A 17,733-nucleotide genomic window follows, 5' to 3' on the forward strand; every position below is an offset into this window, starting at 1 on the left:
ACCAGCTCCAATGGCTCTTTTAGCATTTTTTGAGTAGATGATGCTTTAACTGGCACCCTGCTAAACCCTGCTAAGTGGGGGCGATACCTGGGTGTTTTTTAATGCCTATACTTGTGCCTTCACACAGCTCCCTTTGAGCTGCGAAACGTGTTTGCTGGGCTGAACAGTTTCTGCTCCTATGGAAGTCAGATTCTGTTCTGGAGGGATGTAACCAGCTTCTTCCTCTCTAGGGTTTTCCCCGGGGAGGGGAGGGAGGGGGGCTAGAGTTTCTCTCATCTGGCACTAGGGTGGCCATCATAGAGGACAGTCTGGTTGTGCTCGAGTGATACAAAACCCTTTATGTCCTCTATTTTCCTCTCAAAGAGCACAAATAGAGGACAAAATGGAGCAATCGTTCACAAACTGTGCCGTTCACAAACTATGGTTTCCTTTGTCGTACCAATTCAGGGCCTCCTTAATTAGGGCAAATAGAAAGAGTAGCAGAAAACCCGAGTGTCCCCTATCCGGCACAGACTGTTTCCTCTCTGGACGGTGGGCCACTGGCCCGGGTTTTGACTCCCTTCAGAACACCCTTCCACACCCGGGGAAGTGGAGGGAGCCCGGCTCGATCCCGGGCGGCACAAGGAGCTTGCGGGGCCCTGCGGGATCCGGGGACGAGCGGCTTTGCCGGGTCGCAGCAGCAGCAGACCCTGAGGCGGCGGCGGCGGCGGCGGGCGTCCTGCCCCCTCCCGCCCTGCGACTGCTTCCCTCCCTCCCCCGGCCGCCGCCGCTCGCTCGGTCTCGAGACGTCAGCGGGAATTTCCAGCCAGGAAGTGAGAGGGGCGAGCAGCTGGGGCCGCGGAGCAGGAAGCGGCGCTGTGCGCACACACACACGGGCACGGCGACGGGCGGCGCTTACAGGGCGGCGGCCGCGGGTCCCGGCCGGCCGCGGCGCTGAGCCCGCGGACAGACGGGACGAGACGGGACGCGACAAGCAGAGCGGAGGCCCCTTCCCCGCGCCCAGGCAGGGTGAGCACGCGGCTCTGCCCCGCCAGTGGGGATCCGGGGTCACTCCGGATCGCGCGGCTGTGAGGAGCGGGAGGGGGGTCGCGTTGGCCGGGAGGGTGCCCTGGGGTGGGCAGCGCCCGGCCCGGCCCGCTTCCTCCCTTGGCGCAGCCCGGCCTGGGGCCACCCCCGGCGCTGGGGAGGGAGGAGCTGGGCCAGAGCCGAGGGTCTGGGGCTGTCACCGCCGCCTCTTCCTGCTGCTGTGCATTTCTTTCTTTTCTATTTTTTTATTTTATTGAGTTTTTTGCTTGTAATTGTGTAACTTCAAAAATCCCTGTGTTTAGTTGCTGTGTCATGACGCAATTTGTGGCTGCTGATCCTGGTGGCCAAGATGCAGGCAGGGGTTTCCCCTCCCTCCCCCCCCCCCCCCGCTGTCATGGGGATGCTTGTGGGGCTCCTCTGAGCCAGGTGGGAGAGACGGGCAAGGGGCAAACCAAGCAGAGGAGAAAATGCTAGATGTATTACCGATCTCCACCTCCTTGCATGTGCCCCCCTCGGGGGGTCCTTTCTTTGGGTGGCATCTTCTGCTGGACCGGCTGCATCATTGGGATCAAGGAAGCCCAGCTTTTAAATGTAAGGAACTCTGTTTCAGGGCATGGTTATACTGGCAGATGGATCAAGAAAACCAGTTCAGGTGCAATAATGGCACCCCTGAAGCCTGCTGCAGGCAAAGCCAGTGTTGCACATGATATGGAGCAAGCTGTGGTCTTCGCAAACCATGGTTACCTTCATCATGCCAGTTGTGGGCCTCCTCGATTCACAGAAAAACCACTACAGTGCCAACTGTGTAGATATTCTGCACAAGGAGGAGAAAAGGGGTGGATGCAAAATCCTGCCAGGTACAGGAAACAAACCAGCTCAAGTGGATGCATATATATCTTTGCATCCACCCTTTTTCTCCTCCTTTGCTTAGGATATCTATAGTTCTGGCACTGTTGCGATTTTTTTTCCTGTGGATTAAGGAGACTCAGAATTGGTACGACAAAGTCAAGCATAGCATGTGAAGGCCACAGTTTGTGAACGGTTGCTCCATTTTTGTCTGACATTCTGGCTTTTCCTGCAACAGCCTTCAGGGGCTCTGTTGTTGTATATGAATTGGTTTTCTTGACAAACCTGCCTGTTGAAAATATAACTGACCTAAAGCAGGATACTTTGTGTTTGAAAGCTTGTCTAACTGTATCCCAGTGATGCAGAGGGTCCAGCAGAAGATGCCTCCCAGAGAAATCTGGGCCTCTAGTGTAACTGTAAACAATGGTGGTAAAGTAGCATGGGAAAGCCCTAACAGTGAGTGAGAACCATGAAAGGTCTCTGTTGCAAATACAAGAAAGATTACAAGCAATTTTACAGCTGGTAGCTGGCAAGTGTTTAATGGCATCCAAAGTACTCCACAGTACTAGATAGAAATGAAATACTCTTTCCATGATGGAGACTAGAATCTGACACTTTGTTGCTGTTAGCTAACCCTAACACTTGGAAGGTTCAATTCTGCATTAGTTTTTCTGCTCTGCCATTAGATGTTTTCTTCATTTGAACATAAGACATACACACACGTACTTTTATGTTCAAATGAAGAAAACATCTGAATGCTGCTTCATCCAGGACAATGGCAAAGCAAAAAAAAAATGCAGAACTGAACCTTCCAAGTATATAAAATAGATATTATTTCTTTAGCCTAGACTCCATTTTGCATACAAACACAGGCAATGGGCCTGATCCTACAAAAGCTTTTATATGTACAACTTCATTCACATGTCTAATTGTATACCCGTGTAAGTGTTTTCAGGATTGGAGCTTTACAAATAAAACCTGTCTGTTAATTCAAAAGCATATTTCTGTTTTCCAGTTTAAAAAAAAATTAAACATTGAAGTCATAAATCTTCACAAAAAAGTAAAGTTTGAGAAGAAAGTATAGACGTTATTTAACATGGCATACAGCACAGTAAGCTTTGATTAATTTGTCACTGGTTTAACCCTTTGGTTCCCTTCTTCCCCCCAGTTATCCAGTTCTAAAAGTTGGTCATTACTAGATAACTTGTGATTATTTCTATTCACAGTGCAGTGACAAGTTAATCACAGTTTACTGTAAATAGGAGTATTTAATTGCATACTTTAAAAAAATCCCTTTTATTGTTTTCTCTACATTTACTTTCCAAGAGCAAAATCCAAACAGATCTTAGAGAGCATGGTTCTTCACTCTGGCACATCAGATTTACACTGAAATAATGGAGTTAAAATATGGCCTTAACATTTTTTTTTAGTTGTTTGTTTATGGTTTTTTTGAAGTTCTGAAACTTTTTTTTTTTGCTGTGTATTATAGATTTGTTTAACTTTGTAAACATGCTAGTCAGAGGTAAACTTTCTCTGGGTAAAAAGCCATACTTTTGTAATTTGAAGACAGGATAAAACTTCAGATTTGGTTCCCTGTAATCTGTGTTAATGAATGATCAGTAAGTTAGTAGCTAAAATGCCGGAACAAAGCACTTTATAAAACCTGGATGCAGCCTCTCAACTACTATAAAATGTTATAGTTCAATGACAGTGATCTCGAAGGTAGTGAAATTATGACAATATTGAGCAGCTAAGGATCTTCACATAGTATTTTACGTCTGAATTTCCTTTACCCCTCTATTACCTTTGGTTTATTGTTTGCAAGACTGAATAATTTCATTATAAAAGATTTTCAGTTTAACAAGAGAAAAGCCTCCCTTTCCTCCATCCACAATCCCATTGAAAGAAAATGTAGATCAGCAGTAAAGTCAGCACAAAGTAAATTAATTTCACTAAGAAGTAATGAATAAACACTAAGGTGTTTAAGGTAATGAAATAAAGAATGTGTTTTTCATTTTGGTTGGAGTTGCTTATCTGAAAAGTACTGTCTTCAGAGAAGTAATCTGCAACTAACGGAGACTGTTGGCTCGATTCATCTTCTGTTGACTTTGTAGTTATTTTATAGAGTGGAAAAGTGCTTGTGATGGAAAACGGAAAATGAGGAACGAACAGAAAAGCCATGGAGAGCACTATTTTAGATCCACCTTTCTAAACGTTCCTACTTTTTTGGTGCTGATTAGCAATTGTATCTATACAAAGAACGTCAGATCTCCAAGTCAATGTTAAATGAATACTGGAGTTTTTGTGAAAAGTTCAGCTTTCTAACTGTTACATTGTTTTAATTACTTCCCATATGTCACTGCCTTATACAAGCTCCATGGGAAAGCCCAGAATATGTTCTTCAGTATACTGTGTTGTACCTAGTAACCTTATCTCCAGAGCACAGAACTGGAAGCTTTTTGAGTTTTGAAAGTTAAGAGAGTTATCAAGCATGTTCAGTAATGATTGAGATTCGTAAGTTCAGTTATGAACTCGGGACCAAGTTCTTCCTTTTAAATGATGCATATCTAATCTTACCATCATGAATGAGGTTGAAAAGATAAAACTGAAAAAATATACTAATATACTTTCATTAATTTGTATTTCAGTGTTTGTTCTAAGGGATGCTGGTGTTCTGAAAATTCTATGCTATAAGCTTTGGTCATGCTATTATTCTGTCTGTTGAATCATCATGAGCCTTGTTAGACAACTTCAAACAGAAATCAATCTAAATGAACAAATTTCCACCCCATGGAATTATCTTATTAGCTATATCTTATCTAATTTTCAAGTCAAATGTCTCTTCATGAGCAATAGAACCTTATAGACTCAATTAGCGAACAAGGAAGTATCTAAAGATAAATTGTATCTTCAGTTTATTGATGGCTTCTTCCTGCTCCAAACACTAATGTAACACCCGAAAAAAGGCTGAAAGGTTCAAGGTATAACTAATGAATTATAGAGACATTCAGGTTTAAGTCACTTTCACCTGTAACCAAGGTATTTTTAGGACTGAAAAATTTTTGGTAGGCATTAGATGAGCTGTATGTACAGCTCTTAGTAGAAAAAAAATCTACTTTTAACAAAATCATATTGACATCTGTGACTAGTTCTCTCAGTTAAGCAAGGCACTGCTCACTATTTTAAGTGAACTATTTAAGTTAACATACCTTGCTAAATCAAATCCTGCTTTGACAATTTCATTTGAGAACCAAGAAACGAATAAGCTTGTTGCAAATTATTCTGGTTAGAGATAACATTCCTTAACTAGGATTGAGACAACTTGGTAGACCAAGAATTGTGATTAAACTTTTACTGCTACCTCTTTGCTTATTCTTTTTGTAAACATCATTGTAGTGAAATCCAGTATCAGATTAAATTTATTCCTTTAAAGCGCAAAATTATTTAGGTAAAGTACTATAAACTATAGTAAACCATGTTATCGATCAGTCCATGAAGCAAACTTTATTTGTGTCAGCAGGTTAAAAATAAAATAGGTCCCAGGTCTGTTTACATTCTTTAATATCAGATTTCATGTAACTGGTAAACAGTTGGGAAGTTAATAAAATAAAACAGGAAAAAACTAGCTTGAATTTTCCATTCTTGGAAATGTTGTGAAATACTGTACGTTTAACATGACATTGTGTGACATTAAGGATGAAAGAATTTTTGTTGTTAGTTTTTAATTCATGTTTAAATTTCAAACCATTTGAATGCTGTCTCTTGATTTTATTTCATTTGATGTTTTTAAAAGAAGATTTCTACTCATTCAAAACCCAGATATTTAAAAAATGCTGTTATGTTGCTGCCTCAGTTTTCCAGTATTGTTTGCTGATCAGCATGGCACCATGACTAGACAGGAGGCCAGTACTTTACATTTTCAGTTTGCAAACAAATTGCCACTGAATCTGTCATCAGAACAATTACAGAAAGGAACTAATAGTTGTTACCACTCCTAGAGCCACTTCTCTCCAAAAATGGTCAATATTGTTGTTTAAATAGAGACTATGCATTTAAATAGAAACTATGCATTTTCCATACAGCACCACGTTCAGCCCTCAGTGCACATAGTTTCATAGTTTGTAGGTTCAGAAGAAGCCTGAGCAGATCATCAATTCCGACCCCCTGCCATGGCAGGAAAGAGTACTGGGGTTAAACGACCCCAGCAAGGTGATTGTCTAGCTTCCTCTTAAAGACCCCCAAGGTAGAAGCCAGCACCACTTCACTTGGAAGTTGGTTCCAGATCCTAGCCGCCCTCACAGTGAAGTAGCGTCTCCTGATGTTTAGTCTGAATCATCCTTCTGCCAGCTTGTGACCATTCTTTCTAGTCACTCCTGGTAGTGCTCAGGGAAACAGGGACTCCCCCAATGCCTGCTGGTCCCCTCTGACTAGTTTGTAAACAGCCACTAGATCCCCCCTCAGCCTATTCTTATGAAGACAGAACAGGTTCAGGTCCCGTAGCCTGTCCTCGTACGGCCTGCCCTGCTGCCCCCTGATCATGCGAGTGGCCCTCCTCTGGACCCTCTCCATGTTGTCCACATCCCTCTTGAAGTGCGGCGCCCAGAACCGGACATAGTACTCCAGCTGTGGCCTGACCAGTGCCACATAGAGGGGGAGGATCACCTACTTGGACCTGCTTGAGATGCATCTGTGGATGCATGACAAGGTGTAGTTGGCCTTCCTGACTACATCCCCACACTGTCAGCCCATGTTCATCTTGGCATCAATAATGACTCCAAGATCCTTTTCTGCCTCTGCACTGACAAGAAGGGAGTTCCCCAGCCTGTAGGTACGGTGCTCGTTCTTCCTCCGCATGTGCATCACCTTGCACTTGTCAGTGTTGAAACCCATCCTGTTCTCATCCGCCCACCCCTGTAACCTGTCTAGGTCCGATTGCAGCCTATTCCTTCCTTCTAGTGTGCCCACATCCCCCCACATCTTAGTGTCATCAGGAAATTTGAACAGGGTGCTTTTTACCCCGTCGTCCAAGTCACTGATGAAGATGTTGAACAGTGCAGGCCCGAGGACCGAGCCCTGGAGGACCCCACTGCCCACATCCCTCCAGGTCGAAAATGACCCATCCACCACCACTCTCTGGGTGCAGCCCTCCAGCCAGTTAGCGATCCATTTGACTGTGTAGGTGTCAATACCACAGTCCCCCCAGTTTTTTAATGAGAACTGGGTGAGAGACAGTGTCGAAGGCCTTCTGAAAGTCCAGAAAGACTATGTCCACTGCTACCCCTGCATCCAAGGATTTGGTGACCTGGTCGTAGAAGGCCACCAGGTTGGTCTGACAGGACCTGCCTGTAATGAACCTGTGTTGGTTGTCCATAAGCATAACTTCTCCTGCTGGCTCCTCGTGGACATGTGCCAGGATAATTCTCTCAAAAAGCTTACCCAGGATCAAGGTAAGACTAACTGACCTATAGTTTCCCGAGTACTCCTTCCTCCCTTTTTTGAAGATGGGAACCACGTTGGCCCTGTTCCAGTCCTCTGGCACCAGAGCACCATGAGTGCTCGTACAGCCATGCCAGGGGTCCTGCAATGACCTCAGCTAATTCCTTCAGCACTCTGGGGTGAAGATCGTCCGGACCAGCTGATTTAAATGCATCTAGTCCCTCCTCACTGACCCTTGATGTAGGTGCGCCTCCCCTGGGGCCTGAGGGGGTCCTGGTGGTGGGGCTGATCCGGTCCCTGCTCAGGAAAATGGAGGCAAAGAAGGCGTTAAATAAGTTAGCTTTGTCATCTGGTGTGATGATCAGATTTCCTAGCGTGTCTTGCAGGGGCCCCACATTCCATTTCCTCCTTGGCCTTCCTGACTGCCCCCTGCATCCCTGAGCAACTGTAGTATAGTCCTGCCTGGTGATGGCCCCTCCCTTGCATTGGGTGTACACCTGCCTTTCAGCTAGGAGACATTCTTGGATGCTTTTGGTGAGCCATGGGGGCTTTTGTGCCCTCCTGCCCCTTTGATCTGTGTTGGGATTACCTTCCTTTGGACTTGGAGGATCGTCTCCTTAAGGAGCGACCACTCTTCTTGGACACTTGACTCACCTCCCCTCTGGGACCTCAGTGCCTCCCCAGCTATTCTCCTTAGCTCATTGAAGTCCACCTTCCTGAAATCTAGGGTTGCTGCTGTGCTGCAGGCCTTTGCCACCTTGCACTGGATGGTGAATTCCGGCAGGCGATGATCGCTGTCACCCAAGTGGTTGAGCACCCACAGCCCCCTCACCAGGTCGTCGACTGCAGCCAACGTGCAGTTGTGAGTAAGTGACAAATATGTGTGTGTCCGAGTTGGAATTTGACACCAAGGTCAAAGTTTCATATAAAACTTTGAACATAGTGTAGTTCCAAACCAAACAAATTTTGAGTATTTTTTAAAGCTGTAGCTCCCACTCCAAGACTATTGTTTAAATTCCAGTTAAAAATAGTTTAATAAAAAGTAATCCTCTCCTCCCTCTCTGCCCAAGAATGAGTAATCTTGCATCGTTCTTTATAAAATAACAAAGATGGCTCAGTATAGTCCCTTTCTTTATGTGGTTATACAGCTAATGAAATTGGACAGTCTTTTAATGTACCAAGTGTATTCTGAACATGTATTATTGCAACTATACAACAGTGTGCAAACAAGTATCTTGGTAAGTAGAACATTTCTGTTTAAAATTGTTCTCCTTTTACTGAGTAGCAAAATGCTGCTCAAGAACAATTTACATATACAAGGCCTAGGAGGACACTGCTTTGGTTTTCTGTCCCAGTCATGCTTTGTAATGAAAATTATTAGTTTTCCAGGGATTCTTAGTGAAGCAAGATTAAAGTAGTGGATGCTGCCCAAACTCCATTAGCAAAAAGCAGCAGATTATCAGAATTGTTTTCTTCATTGATTTTTTTTTTTCATTCTATTTAGTGCCTTTGATCTACACTATGATTTACAGATTTTATCTTGGGATTCTGTGTGATTCGTATAACTTTGCTAGATGCATGCTGCAACTATTATTATTACTCCTAATCTGTCTAAAACCTTAAAGCCAGCTAATAGTCTTGGTTATAGTCTAGCCCAGTTAAGCTAAGTACAGACATTCAAAAAGCCTGAGCTTGAATAGATTCAGTCTTTGCAGTTTAGTCTATCCTGCGTATATTGAACCAAGAGCAAGTAAACAGATGTTCACTTTTGATTCTGGAAATGCAGCCACATGCCTGCAGCGGCTCAGGCTAGAAGCTGGGGGGTGCTAAAACAAGCCCTCTCTTCCCTTTGGCAGTGGCTGCAATGCTGGAAGGGAGCTGAGCTGAGAAGGGGGCTGTGGCCAGGTCCTGACAGGCTGCTGAGTATGACTGGGAGGAGTTTAAACCTCTACAATGGCCTGCATGGTTTCCAGCTGCGGTGTGCTTGGAGGGAGAAGGGGGAAGCAGCCCTTGCCAGGCTTGTTCCTGAGTGCAAGGTGTGGCCAGATGCCGGCCCTGGGCAGCAGCATGAGGTGAAGGATAAGGGAGCAGGGAGTACCCCCTCCCTTTCCCTTTGCTACCAGCACAGGACCCCAGCCAGGGTCTGTCTGGTATTTTCTTGTGCCTTGAGTGGCAGGGGGTATGGCCAGATGCTGGCCCGGCAGTAGCCTGAGGCCAGCATCTGGCTATGCCAGGGACGGGCAGTTATTTTGGGCAGAGGGCCACTTACTGAGTTCTGGGAAGCCATCAAGGGCCGTGTGACAGGCAGCCAGGGGCAGATAAATATTCATTTTGTAAATTTTTTTAGGGGCCTCACGGGCCAGAGAGAATGGCCTGCGGGCTGAATTTTGCCCACCTCTGGACTATGCTCTTGCCATTTGAGTGGTGAGTGGGGGGAAAAAGCCAGACAGACCTTGGCTGGGGTACCATGGGAGAATGGGGGAAGTTTGGATTAAATCCCGCTATCCTGCCTCACCCTGCCAGCCCCAGCCTGGGTGTGGCCACGCCCCCTGCTCTCTGCTGCTGCAAGCAGTGGGACAGGCAGGGCAGAAGTAGCGGTCCCTCTCCATGCAGACCCAGGCTGGGGGTGTCATGGGCCATAGATGGGGTTTAACCCCCCCACACATACACCTTAGCCTGCTGGCCCATGCTCCTGTCTCCTCCACTCCAGCGAAAAAAGTCTGGCAGGGGCTGCTCCACCCCACAAGGCAGAGCGGGTTGCATCCCCAGCAGGGTTTTCCACCCTCATGCCCTTGTCAGCCAGCCCTCACTGCTCCAGCTAGAGAGCAGAGGGATGGGACCAAACCTGCTCTGCTCAAGCAGACAGCACAGCCAAACCCAGGGCTGCAAAGCATCTTGAGATGCTGGGAGACTGTGATTTAATTTGAACCAGCAAAGGCTCTGGGACCCATCCATAAACTGGTTAGATTTAACTCAGTTAAGTCTGATACTACTACATTCAACCAGGTTTCTCTTAAACCAGGTAGGACTATTTTGAAACTGGTTTTTGTGCACTGAACTTCTGTTCTGTTACAGGTTTAAACCAGTTTCTGATCACTTAAACTGGTTTGTCTGTAACTTCTGTCCCTAGCCCCGCTTATACAAGTAAAACAGCCACTGGTACCATGTAGTTGCTGTTTGTCAAATAAATCCAATTGTTATTAAATATTTCTCTAAACACAGTTATTGTTCCTTGTAGGAAGAGGGGGGCTGGTTTTTTCAAGAAGAGGGTGGTGCCCAACAGTTTCTATGGGGAGGAGTTGTGCGCTGTAAGCACTTTTGAAAATCTGGCCTGTAGTCTCTGCTAGCTATTTTATTTTCTGAAGTGATTTTATTACAGACTTTTTGTAGCTTATAATTTTATACAGATTTGAGGCTAGACAGCCCTTCTGTCTTACAGTTTCTTGGTTGAAGGTAATGGTGGTGTTTAGAAGTGTATGAAGTTATTTTAAGATTCCAAATCAAGAGGAAAAGTCATTTCTGCCTAACGTAGTTTCAGCTTGAAAAGTGTACAGCCAAAATCTCCTCAGTCCTACCCAACAGAAAATAATAAGCATTTCCTTGTTATTAACAAGGAAAAGTAGATGATATTGGTATATTTAAAAGCATGTAACATCATTTAGATGCCTTAACATATATGTTGTGTAGGTTTGTAGGAGATTGCTGAAATGTAGCAAACTAAGTTTTTTAACTCCCAAGAACAGTGCTGGCTACTGCTTTGTAATGGCATATAACATTTTTAATGGCATATAACATTTTCTTTTGGAAGACTAGCATGACAAAAACTGTGTTGTCAAAATAAAACAAAAATTAATACTGAAATAATAATTAAAGGTGCATGAGAGTCTGCTAAGTTAAAATACACTGCTACCTTCACACTGCTACCTTCACAGTCACAATCTGTAATGGGTTAGAAATAGTTTCAAATATTAGCTGGCTCATGTCAAGTTTCAGAAATGTCACCTTTTTGTTTAGTGTTTTTCTTTTCCTTCTTGTTGTTTACATGAATATTTGACACAATAATGAAACTGATTGTGTACCAAATGCTCTTGTACATACAAAGCAAGGACGCCTAATATTGAGGTTTGTAATCTCTCAGTTTCAGTAATCATGGGGTTTTTCATCTGTAACAAGAGTAGCTAGCTGTACATAAAAGGAAAAAAAAGAACTCTGTGCAACTTTACAATATCTCCAAAGTCATGTCTCAGGAATATTTGAATGATTTCATCTTATTCTGCCATTATCAAAGAAATGTAAGAAACAATGTGCATTATTAGTATTCTCTGCATTGTTCTGCCAGTGATAACAATGAGGGAAGCACATGACACTGGCAGGTAGATGATGGCTTTTATAATGTTTTTTTACATAGACCTACCTGAAAAGGTGTGGACAACTAACTTTGTTAAAAAGCTAACAACTGCTTGGAGCCTTGTCAGTGACAGTGCTTCCAATCTTGCTGCACAAGGGTTAGCAAAGGAGGAATTTCTTTCCAAGGAGAAAAGGAAGCCTGGCATAGAGACAACCTTCAGGTTCTAATGTCAATAGGATTTGGCTTAAATTACGAAAAGTGAATTTCTCCACATAACAGTTGTCCGGTATATGGGTTATTGAACTTTCCCTTTGTGTGTCTTCTCCAAACGCTTGAAGATTTATGTGCATGGACTCACTTGGTCACTGGGCTGAAATGGTTACCTCTGCACAATTTCAAATTTACATCTGTAAAACATAAATTATGTAAAGCAGAGAGAAAAATCAGCACCAAGGATAACACTGAAAGTACAGTAGAAAGAAAGAGATCCTAATGCAGAAGGAAAAGATATGGGATAGAGCATTGAGAGAGGATTGTACTGTAAGACAGCTATTATTTATGTCTGCAGATTTCACTGTTACTTTTGAGCACACAATGGGCACCCTTCCAAAACCCTAGTTATCAGTAAGGAAATAAGAAGCCCGCCATAGTTCAGTGTTGTTACGTAGCGCAAGATAATCTGTACATCTAATATAACTCCTGCGATTTTCATTTCCCTTGTTTGTCTCTCTCCCCGTAATCCTTCTTATTTTGTAAGCAAAAGAAGCCTGTTAATTAACTAGGTTAATAATTAGAGTTGCTTGGCTTTCACAGTTATTTTTAAGAACTAAAATGTACATGTAAAATAAAGGGGAAAGCAAACCAATGTAAAGAAAAATAGAACATACAGGTTTGAGCATTTTTCAACCTTGACTAAAATCATTAATTATTAGAAAACTTGAGAAAAGACTGCTTTCAAGACATCCAGACAGATGAGGTTGATAGTTGTGGCTGTTTGTTTGTTTTCTTTTGTTTTTTTGGCTTGATTTATTCTCTGTGGTCTGCTTCTGAAAGAGGATATGAGATTTGGTTTTTCTCTACTAGCAAGTAGAATAAAACAAACTTTATCTAGAGTTTTATGGAATTTAATACAGGTGGTCATCTTTCTCATCAAGCTTCTAAAACCATTCTCAGTTTTTTTGTGGCAGGGTTATAGTTATCTTTCTAAAAGTGTATGAAAGTAACTTCTCTAGAACTCATTAATATCTGTAGACCCCTGCTAATTTTCTCTCTGTTAAAGTCTTCTGGGTTTCTTAAGTCAGTTGTTACAGTGGACTGAATATAAGTATATTTGACTAGGAGTAATTCCAGGAGGGATAGAATGGAAGAAATTTGTTTCTAAAATAAAATAGCAGCAGACACTTCTGACCAGGCAGAGTTTGCAGGTTGATTCTCCAAAGAGGTGCTCAGTATCAGGTTATATTAGTTCATTCTTAGCTGCTCTGATGTAGCTTAGGTGTTTCCAGAGGAAGTTCAAAAAGAGAGACGTAGATGTAGACACACAGACCCAGGGAGAGGGATATAAGTACTTTTACATGAATAGGCAGATCTTCAGGAGTAAAACTCTTAGGATGTGTTGAAGGGAAGTTGGTAGCTCTGTTCTGTCTTTCCAAAACTGACCTCTAAATACATTCCGACCAATTATACTTAAGGAGGGTGGATGGAAAGCAGAGGCTTTATCTAGGATCTTCTTAAAGATTAGTGTAAAAGAAGCATGTATTACTTTTGGGGGCAGGATTCTTTTGTTTCAGGTCCCATTGAAGGGTGGGTCCCAACCATCATTTTATTTTTATTTTTTGCTTTCACTTTCATAAATTAAGTTTAGATCATAATTAAGATTTATTTTTTAGCTGTTGTCTTGTTCGGAGGAATGAGCTTTTAGAGTGGATTAGTATAAATCGCCTATATACATGATGTCAGCAAGGCCAGTCATGAGCTTAAAAGTGATAGATGGACATGAAGTTAAAAGAAAAAAGTTTGAAAAGCTACATATTTGCCAGAGGAGAAGGAATTTGTAAATATTTTCTGAAACTATTAGTTAAGCAGCATCTGAATAATCATCCATCATAGTTAAAGTCCACTTCCTCCCAGAAACCCATGTCAAGTTTAGCTGGAAAAATATGTAAAAAAAAAAAAGCCCAATACTACCCCGCTAGCAACAAGTGTCCCAAGTGTATGCACTGAGGTGACTGCTAATATGTAGCAGGGAAATGCTTACTCTCTTTGAAATCCAGACCAAGTAATCAAACCCAGTAGGTATGGCTGGGTGAAATTAGCCACTATAAAAGCAAAAGCTATAATGAACAAGATAGAGGAAGTATTGGTGTTGTCTGGAGAGGTAGGTCTTACTTGTTTGTAATAGGAAATCACATTTAGGTCTTGTGTATGCTTGGTGTTATTGGAGAATAGCATTTTAAAAACAGATAACTAAGTAGAAAGTAGTCACTCTTATGCTAGAATAAGATTATTCAGACAAGGAGTAAATTAACTTTTAAATGTAAACATGTCCCAAATCCTGCAATACCAGAAGGTATTCAAAATGCACTCATCTACAACATTTCTTAAGTTATATTTAAGCCTTATGTGGCATATCAATGGAGAATTAGTGCCCTTTGAAGTAAAAGCTGCAGCAAGCAAGTTGTGTGGCTTGTCCCTAATTTAGCAGCCTGCTACAAATTTAGCAAGTTGCAAACCACGTGGATACAAGTGATCCAGATTCTACTGTACCTGGCTTCCAGGGACCAAGTTCCTTTCCATTCAGCACAGTGTTAAATGCTGTTCCTTCACTTTCTAAGAAGCAATCAAAGGAAAATGTTGTGAGTTCCCATTCAAGGGAATAATTCAGAAATAGTACGTTTTTGGTTGAACAATTCAGAAACGTTCAGTCCTCCTCTTTTGACATCTAAACTATCTCCTGATTTGTACACATGGGTCAAGCTCAGTATTTCTGTCGTGGTCAAGGTGCTCAATGTATCTGGGTCCAAATTATCTAAAAGCTTGTGTAAAGCTCCATGAAGATTCCTGTTGACAATTTTTTTGTCGGGTACAATTTAAAGTTAAAGCACAAAGTTAAAGCTCATCTTTACAGGAGTCAGATCTTTCCTGGGGGCTGGGAGTCAGATCTTTCCTGGGTATGAAATCCTATCAGATGCAGGACCATCACAGTGCCTTCCATTGCAAGTACAAGGTGCTTTTCTTCAGTCTGTGTTCCCTGATATAAACATATCATAACATTGAAAAAACAAGGAAAACTTCCCTAAACAAAACAATACATTGCATGTGCACCATTCCCCCTGAGAGAATGTATGCATGTACTAGGGATGTGATAGGTTAAATGTTTAAATGATAAGTATATTCATACTTGTAATGCATTCCTAGTTAACATCAGCATGGGGTGCAGTCCGGTGGGGAAAGGAAGTGGCATGGTGCCACAGGAACAGGAAGGTGGTAGGGTGGGCAGACAGGCAGGAGGATGTGGGGGAGGGGCAGGAGAGAGGCAAGGAGGGACTAGTATCCATAGCTACCAGCATGCCAGCAGCTGTAGTGGGTGGGAAAGCTCCTTGCCTGCTGCTGCTGGCCACAGCTTCATGTGGGCTATGTTGCCTGGTGGGGCTTGTCGCTGTCAAAGGTGCCAGAGAGCTGCTCCTAGCAGCAACTGTTTCTGAGCGAGTCTATGCATGGCCCCTGGCTCTCCACACTGCTGGGTAGGTGGCTGCAACGCCTTCTCTGTGGCAGGCCAGGGCAGGGCAGGCACCAGTCAGGGACTCTGCTTCAGTCAGCATGGAAGGTACATGTTATCAATTAACTATTTAACTGCTATAATTAAAAGAGGTTAAATGGATAATTCCACCCCTAGAATGAACCAACATGGTGGCACTAATATTGATCGCTTAATTGACTCAAGAAAGGGTCTTGGGTCCTACAGAAATACAGGCTATGAAAGAGAGTGTGAGCTGTGTGAGGGAGCTGGAGATGGAAGGCTGTCCCTCTGGGTCCATGAGAGTGTGTGAGCTGTCCTGAGTAGCTACTCAACACAGCTCACACACTCTCGTGGACCCAGAGGGACAGCCTTCCATCTCTAGCTCCCCCTATGCAAAAATTCTACCTATAGGGACTTTTTACCATCTTGTACCATCTATACTTTTCCCAGAGCCCGACAAAGGGACTTTGATCCGAAAGCTTGCAGAAAAGAACAATTTTCTTGCCATTTTCCAGTTGGTCTAATAAAAGGTATCATTTTGGAACCAAGAGTTCTAGTTCTTTGTATGTCTTTTGTCTCAGACTAACACAACTACCAAATACACCCCTGAATTAAAATGAAGAGGCACCTGTATTTCTTTTAACAAAGAACCTTACAGTGACAGCATCTGTGTGTGCATAGCCACACTGCATTACAGTATATACCCAGATTCTCACTGAGCGCATCTACACGAGATGCTGCCTGCGCAGTAGCCGAATAATACTGTACAGGAGCACATCACAGAACTAACTGCTAATATGCTACTGCACAGTCTTATTAGGCTACTGCACAGTAGCATCACATAAAAGGTGTTCATCAGCACTACTGTGCCATAACCTTGGTTACTGCACATTTATTTAGTGTTTGATTATATAAGTACTAAATAAATGTGCAGTAACCACTGCACAGTAGCATTTTATGTAGATATACCCACTGTGAAGCAAAATATTCTTTGATCCCATGTTGGGATCTAAATGACTACTCCTTAGTACAGCCAATAGAAGGAAAACAAACATTTCAGCAAGGCAATCTTAAATAACTCCTTTAGGTAAGTTAAAAGCTATATTTCAAGGTATGTTTTAATATTGAATAGGTAAGTACTATAAATGGGAGTGGTTTGGAAAATTTGGTGCCCCTGCTTTTGGTTTAAGTCATATATGATTAAAGTTCTAAATATAGCTTCTAGACGCAATAGATATTACCAGGAAGCAGAAAAAAAGAGAAAAAATAACCACATTTCCCTCCCCATAAAGTTCTGCTGAATTAAGAATAAAGCCAGGTTCACTGTTAAACTGTGGCTGTCTTGCATCATCCCAGTAAGGCAAAGCATCTGTGACCTTTTTAGGTAGCCTGCTGAAATGGGAAAGTGCAAATTAGCTAGAATGTGTTGTGAATATAACTTAAGAGGGTTTACTGAAAAGCTGAGAGACATTGTTTATGAATGGGTAACTTCACAGTCTTGCAAAGGGGGATACATACCATAAAGAACAGTTAAGGCTTGCATCCTTAGCAGCTTGTCAGACTGTTTCTGTCTCACTACCTGGACACCGGGGGAGTATATCATTTTGCTCAGTGTTTTGCTTAGGAGGAACTTGGATTAATAATTAGCTTGAAGGTGAGAGTATTTTCACCCAAATGAAAAAATGGTTTTAGAGTCTTGGAACCAATTTTCATTCCACTTCATTGTGGCAGCATAGTTTGAAGGTGCATTTCCCTAGGTTGCTTACATAAGTTGGGGAAATGCATTTCTGATACTTGCTGAAACCTTGGCCTTGAACTCTTCTGGTTATTTTTTTTTTCAGCTTCTAAATTTCTAGCTAGGAAGGAATCATGCCAAAAATGAATCATTAATTTATAGGAAGGTATTAGTCATAGATGAGCTACAGTCCTCATTTGATCTGTAATTTAAAATCAAAAATAATCTGCTGTATAACTTTTTAATCAATTATTTTAGAATTGTCAATCACATTAATAAAAATAGAACAGAGACCTGGTGCATATCAAGTGTTTTCTGTACAGATACTCTACCAATTATTTTCCGAAAAAGGTTGATGATGGTAGCAAATTTTTAATATAAACAGGAAAAATAATGTTTAGCACAGTGTCTTTCATGATGCTATGTTGTTGGCTGATGTTGTTAACATCCTGCTACAAAAAAACCTGATCATCAAACACTGCATGAGTGACAATAGCTTCTATTGCTATTCGTGCTATTCATTTTTGGCTGCATACTTTTACCAGTTATTTGTTGTCTGACCAAAGGTGTGGCATTAGATGTACCCCCAGTTTTAGAATTATA

The 17,733-nt window shown here is 42.5% G+C and overlaps 1 protein-coding gene across 3 annotated transcripts in view; it reads left to right on the forward strand.

The window, feature by feature from the left end:
* Positions 1-791: 791 nt before the first annotated feature.
* The window catches only part of NFKB1 (nuclear factor kappa B subunit 1), an 89,594-nt gene continuing 72,652 nt past the window's right edge, over positions 792-17,733 (forward strand). For 2 of the 3 annotated variants that reach the window (XM_090031893.1, XM_090031892.1), the window contains exon 1: positions 792-1,008. The gene's annotated coding sequence lies outside the window, so the exon portion shown is untranslated. The remainder of the gene's footprint in view (positions 1,009-17,733) is intronic. The other variant, XM_090031889.1, reaches the window with a different exon arrangement.

This window comes from Crocodylus siamensis, chromosome 2 (genome assembly GCF_052110815.1).
Source record: "Crocodylus siamensis isolate JL-2025a chromosome 2, ASM5211081v1, whole genome shotgun sequence".
In the NCBI taxonomy this organism is placed as follows: domain Eukaryota; kingdom Metazoa; phylum Chordata; order Crocodylia; family Crocodylidae; genus Crocodylus; species Crocodylus siamensis.